We start from the raw sequence: 6,699 nt of genomic DNA on the forward strand, positions 1-6,699 counted from the left end.
GAAACACAAGATCTATATCCAGCCATTCAGCAAAGATACTGCTACATGGCTGGACATTTTGGTATTTGACCCATTAGATGAGTCCTTGAATGATTGATACTATAAATCAAGTTGGGGAAAAAAGTCAAGAAAAAAAGGTATTTAAATCTAATTGAAAAGTTGAAAAGTAAAGTTCAACAGTTAATAAGCCTAGTTAACAATTATATATATATGTTTACAAACTAAAAAATGTAAGTGCCAGTATCAGGATTAATGGCTACGTTCACACTGCAGGCCTTGATGCTCAATTCCGATTTTTCTGTAAAATCCGATTTTTTTACGTTGCCGTTCACATTTTGAAATATATTCGACTTGTATGTGATCTCCTTTGTTAAATGCATTCATACAACCTAAGTGTCCCGCATGCGCAGAAGAGGACGCAATGACATCACAGGCCAGCATGCTCTGTGTTTATGGATGGTAGAGCTGGAGAACATCTAGTGGTCTTTCCCAAACTTAAAAACTCAATCTTTCCAAGATAGTTAAACATAAATACTGCTCTCCGCATCATCGTCCGCCATTGTTGTTGTTGTTTTTCTTGCCGCTTCTGTGTAGCAATAAGCAGAAGAGTGACCCCTGTCGAGTAATAATGACATTTAGGTCGAATGAATATGACCTGGCCGTTCAGACACAGGTCGCATTTGAAAAGATCAGATTCGTATCGGATTCAGGACCACATAGCCAAATGGCCTGGGTCGCAATGAAAAGATTGGATCCGTGTTGTTCAGACTGCTATGAAAAGATCAGATAAAGGTCGGATATGGGCAAAAAAGTCGGATTTGGGTCACTTCAGTCTGCTGTGTGAACGTAGCCTTTGTTAGGCATCCCTAAATGGGGTCCTGGAGGGCTGCTGTCTTGCACATTTTCGAGGTTTCTCTGCTTTAGCACAGCTGATTCTTATGAATGCAGTTCAGCAACAGGCTATTAATCAACAATAAATGTAAATCAGCTGTGCTGGAGCAGAATATACAAGTATATCCAGGCAAGTTGGCGTTTCTTGTCATTACATTGACATTGATTTTTGCCTTCAAAATGTGCATTTTTTTTATGTTACCAAGGTAATAATGTCTTGTCCTGGATTCCAATAACACTTTTGGCTTAAAATTTAGATTTTCAAAGTATTTCACTGAGTGCCCCCTGGGTTAAACCAGTCAGATTCACCTTCCCAGCAGGGTTATGACCAATAGTCCACAGGCCTTCTTTTAATTTGGACTTTGGCTGCAGAACCGGACCCTTTCTTTTAGCGTGAACTTAGACAGTCTTTTTTCCATCAGATAAAAAAAATGCTGTTTTTAACGCTGGTAGTTCTGTGTAAAAATCTATAAAATTCAAAAATGCTGTAAAGTTAAGCTTCAAACACCAAACATAGACATTCTGAAGAGCCGTCACAGAGACTCTTGTCTTAAATGATTATTGTAACTGAAACTCTACCAGGAAAATCAAACATTTCCCAGATTCAAAGCTCTGAGGCTCTGTGAGATCAACCAAACTAATGAAGTCATCTCAGATCAAAACAAATCCAGGAGGATGATCTCACTTCCTGCATGCGAACAGAAAACAGACGGTCCAAAGGAAAGAGGGAGGCAGAGATAGATGAGTGTGTCCTGGAGGGCGTTCGGACATCTTTTTGCAGCTTTCCTCCTGATGCAGAGCTTCAGCCAACCAGCCAGGTCTGAGGAAAGTCCCCTCATCAAGCTGCACGTCTTGTGATGCGAGTGCAGCTTTACTCTGTGGAAAATCTGGGTCACGGGGTCACATATCGCCACGCATACAGCTGGAGTGTCATGTGTCTAATACAGAAGATTACAACATGGTCTGGATTAAAGAGTCGTTTAGAGAGAATCTAAACTCTGCACACACCGCTGATTAAAGGCTGACCATTTCTGATCTAAACAGAGACCATCTTAAATCATGTGGGGTTTTTTCCATCCTTAAAGTAAAGTTTTTACACACACACAAAAAAAAACCCTAACCAAACTGTGGATTTTATTTCAATTTAACCCCCTTTATTTAATACTCGTTTACAAAATCCAGTGCAGTCCAAATATAGAAGCTCTGAAAGCCTCAGTGAAACTAAGGAAAACAGCAAAAGTGTCAGAGGTACAGTTTTGGAGAAGCCTAAAGCTGAGTTAGGACCTGATGCATCTACAAAACTAAACCAAAAACCTACCAAGTCTAGGCTTTGAGTCAGGGCAAGTAAAGCAGTGCAATTCCTCTACCTTGCAAGGTAAGTTAAATGCTTAAAGTTGTATTAACATGATTGTAAAATGTTTAATGGTGAATAATTAAACAAAAATGTACAAAAGGAAAAAAAACTGACTGAAAAACAAAAAAAAATCTGGTTCGATTGATCAAAACAGCTTTTATGGCAGATAGCCAATTCAATATTTTTTTCCTACACTTTCAATAGAAAACCCACAACAACGAAGTTATCGGTTTCTTCTTAGGGCTGATTTATACTCAGAAACCAGGTCGTCTGCATGTGTCGCAGTTAACACAGATATGCCCCGCCCCTTCCGCAGACACTCTGCTGCACCTCTCCCAAATTGTAGGTGACAGTGGCCCAGACAGGAGGCCTCTGATTGGTCAAATCTACAGCCACTCTAAACTATGCATATGTCCTGTTTGGTACCTTACCGGCTTGTTTTGTTTGTATGACCACCATTGCGGGAAAACGAGTCGTGAAGATGGACCAGCTAGAAGAGCGAGGTGTGCGAGAACGCTGGGACCCTTTTTCCACTTGGATCCCCGCTTTTTTTCGCCCTCATGTGCCTCCATTGTTGCACAAACTTGCCCCCACTTCCTCACCGCCTTGGCCGTATCTAAACCCACAGCTAGTTCCTGGTTGTCCTCCTTGCGTTTTGGTGTGGAATAACATAGCGCCACGCTTTAAAATTGGGCATAAATGAAAAATATGCTTCATATGTGCGACAAGCTAGATGCGACACACTCCTGTGGGAATGTAACCAGGCCTTTATGCTTTAGTTAACATCCCATAATCCTGCACTGCGTCAAAATCACATGATCAAACAAGTACCACAGGGAACAGCAACAATATAGCAACTAACATGACGACCAAAGCAGCATGTTAAAAAATGACTTTTGAAAATAAGCCAGTTGTGATGCTGAATGTGCATCACCACAAAGTGACCCCACCACTCAACCTTAACCTGCCTCTGCTTCATCACAACATTAACAAACTGCTTTTTTTGGTAACTTTTCTACCCCTGACAACTGAGGAGCAGAAGTTGCATCTCTGTTCAGCTCCTGGAACCAGCCAGTATACCTCTGAAGCCGAGTTGCCCTGCTGCTGCTGTTTTGGCGGTTCACTCACAGAGATTAGATCTCTGGATGCAAATAAGCGCAGTTCAGTTTTTGTTTCGGCTCACAGGTGGAGTCAGCTGACCTTTTAATTAGCTAAAACAGTCTCAGTGAGTTCTGCTGCGTGTCTACATTCATCAACATGAACTTTTCCCCATCCAGATATCACGCTTGGACACAGACGGAGCTTTATCACCAACAGGGAACAGGTGGAAGGTGTGTTTACGTGGGAGGCGGAAACAAATCTAAGCTACCTGGTGGAAATTTACCTACTCCAAAAATAGATCAGAGACTCGCAGAGAAGAAAGATGATAAACAGAGATTCTGATTTGACAGAAATTCATCCTGGCGTTTGAGAAAACGAGGGATGAGATGAGAGCGAACATCTGTGTGAAGCTCCAAGAGTAAAACTCCCAAAATAGAGCAGGAGGACGTTTGATAGTGGATCCTGCCGGGTCCAGCAGCACCAACACCCACATGCAAATAGCAGGCCTGCACCTGTGCTTGAAGCCGAGCCGGCTGTCAGTCCCCTGATATTTACCTTCAGGGCTGAGACGGCGACAGTTAGACTTCTGACAAACACATAAATCACATAAACAAACTGACTCCATTTAACAACCTCACCCTCTGACCCGGCTTCTCATCTGTCCTAACCGGACGGCTCCCGCTGAAATTACAGCCACCAGGAAAGAAAAAGTGATCCTCTGCAGACATGAAGACTCCTAATGAAGGGGCTTCACAACCAAAGCACAAATCTATTTAGGATTAATTCATTCGGATTAATTGCCTAAAAATAATCTTTATGAGGCAAAAGCAAGAAGCTTCTACACCAAATGGGTCCAACAAGACATTACTGGTCCATGTTTGGGTTTAATATTTAAGAGCAAAAGTTCCAACAAAGACCTATTGATTAGAAACCCTAATTATCTGATTATTCATATGAAAACTATAAAAATAAAACAGCAGTTTTGTATCATTTGGTGCAGCAGGTGCCTGAACCATCAGCCTTAGAAGAAAAACTGCTGCTGCTCCTTAACCCTTTATAGGGCACCCAGTGAAATACTTTGAAATTACAAATTTCAAGTCAACAGTGTTGTTGGAATCCAGGACAAGACCTTATTACCTTTGTAACATTAAAAAAATATATAGATATTTTGATGGCAAAAATGAATGTAATTGTAATAACAAGAAACACCAACTTACCAGAATATATAATATATAAGAAAAAAAACAAAAGTGCTTCTATAAGAAATTCATGAGAGTGAAAGAAACACATTTTTTGTGGTACAACATAGCCTTAGAGGCATTAATGCTGATACTTGCACTTACATTTTTTAGTTTATAAACCTAACTATAATTGTTAACTAGGCTTATTAACATTTTAGCTTTACTTTTTTACTTTTCAATTAGCATCTTACCTTTTTTTCAACTTAATTTACAGTAAGTAATATATCATTCTAGGCTTCATCTAATTGGTCAAATGCCTAAATATAATGTACAGCCGAATGGCTGGATATAGATCTTGTGTTTCTAGACCTCACGGAGGGACGGGTTGGGGGGCTCCATTTGTAAGGGGTATGCAAGTGATCAAAAACGCTAAGTTGCCTTATAAAGGGTTAGTCTGGGATTCTCACAGAACTCTTCAGAACCAAGAAAGATTCTTTACAATGGAGAACATTTCAAACAGTTGACCACCTTGTCAGGAGGGGAGGGCAAACTCTTCCAAAGGTCAGAGCAAGAAATGCTCAGAAAATCTAACCTTAAACCCAAGAACATCACCTGAGACTCCACGGCCCTCAGCGTGTTAAATATTAAAGCTCATGGCTGGATAACTGAAAAAGTTAAAAGAGAAAACCTCCTGTCTTAGAAAATGCCTGCTTGCCTTAGGATTGCAAAGTTTATTTAAAATAAAGCACAAGAATTGTGCATCATCATAAATAACTATCAGAAAAAACAACAACAAAAAGCTCTTACCGACAGTTAAACATGGCGGTGAAGCTCTGGGCTGATAATGTACCCAGACAACCAGGGTACCTTGAAGCATGAACTACTTTGTATTCTGCAGTAAAATCTAAATCCATCTTATAGACAGCCGAGGTTTGGTCCAAACTGAGGAGTTGGAAAGTTCACCCTTGGTTTTAATGTGATTAAAGTATAAAATATCACAGAACCATTGATCAATCAGAGGGTATAGTAACTCATATTAATTGGGAAATTATGAGGACTTCCTATAGGTATGTAGCATTATTAAAAACCTACTGTTCCGGTGATAGTTTCCCTCCATTTTTACATTTTTGAAATTTCTCCAAAATAGAGAAAGAATTTTGGAGAAATTTTTCTGTAAAAACAACAGCCTGACTGTAATTTCAAATGATAAGAGCGAGGGTTGGCAGTTTGTGGTTTGAGCTAGGAGCCTGAAACAATTTGGACACATTCAAAGAAAACTCTCCAATGCCCAGAAAAACACAAACCGTCTCTCTGCAACTTGATTGCTTTGGCAGAAAAGCTGTTGAACCGGATATTTCCCTCCAGATGTGTGTGTGTGTGTGAGAGGCTGCAGAACTGCATGAATGAAATAACCCTAAAGACTAAATAAAAACAGCTATAGGTGATGAGTCCACATCATTTGTGTTGCCGCATGCCAAAGAAAGAGCTTCCTCCTCACTTCAATTACATCCGCCAGCTGCAATGTGAAGAAAAGGACGAAGAGGAGGAGGATGAGGAGGAGGAAGCAGTGACCCAGACTGCGGCTGTCAGTGGAGCTGAGTGTGGATCTCAGGGGGCCAACAGAGAACCGGAGCAGCTGTGTTCACCAGAATCCTAAAACAGCAGAAAGAGAAGCTCCTTCCTTTAACGGCTCTGAAAATGAACCTTTTTAGACACTTGGGTTAAAAGGCAACAACGGAATCCAGCCCGAGTTGGTTTTTAAACTAGTTTTTAGTTGGTTTTTTGTTGTACTGAGCAGGAGAAAACCCAAAATTTAACAATTAAAAATCTGCACAACTGGTCTGAAAATCAGGATGTGGAAAGGTACAACTGGAACTTTCCCGTAATAGTGTCGTTTAACAATAAACAGCAGCCAGTTTGCTCCAGAAGCCGCTAAATGAGGGCGTTGCTGGATTACACCATGTGTTATCTTTAACTGGATAAATAAAGCTGCAGGTTTATGGGATTGGGAGCCTTTTAGAGGGACGGCTGCTCCAACAGGGGAGATAAAAATCAGCTTTCAGTGAGGATGGCTTCCATCAGCCCTGGATTCGATTTTACAAACACCACTGCCCATAATCACAGCCGTCTCTCAGCACAAATTACCATAATTCCTGCAGATTAAACTCTTAC

This window comes from Cyprinodon variegatus, unplaced genomic scaffold (genome assembly GCF_000732505.1).
Source record: "Cyprinodon variegatus isolate N-32 unplaced genomic scaffold, C_variegatus-1.0 Scaffold1850, whole genome shotgun sequence".
NCBI lineage: Eukaryota > Metazoa > Chordata > Actinopteri > Cyprinodontiformes > Cyprinodontidae > Cyprinodon > Cyprinodon variegatus.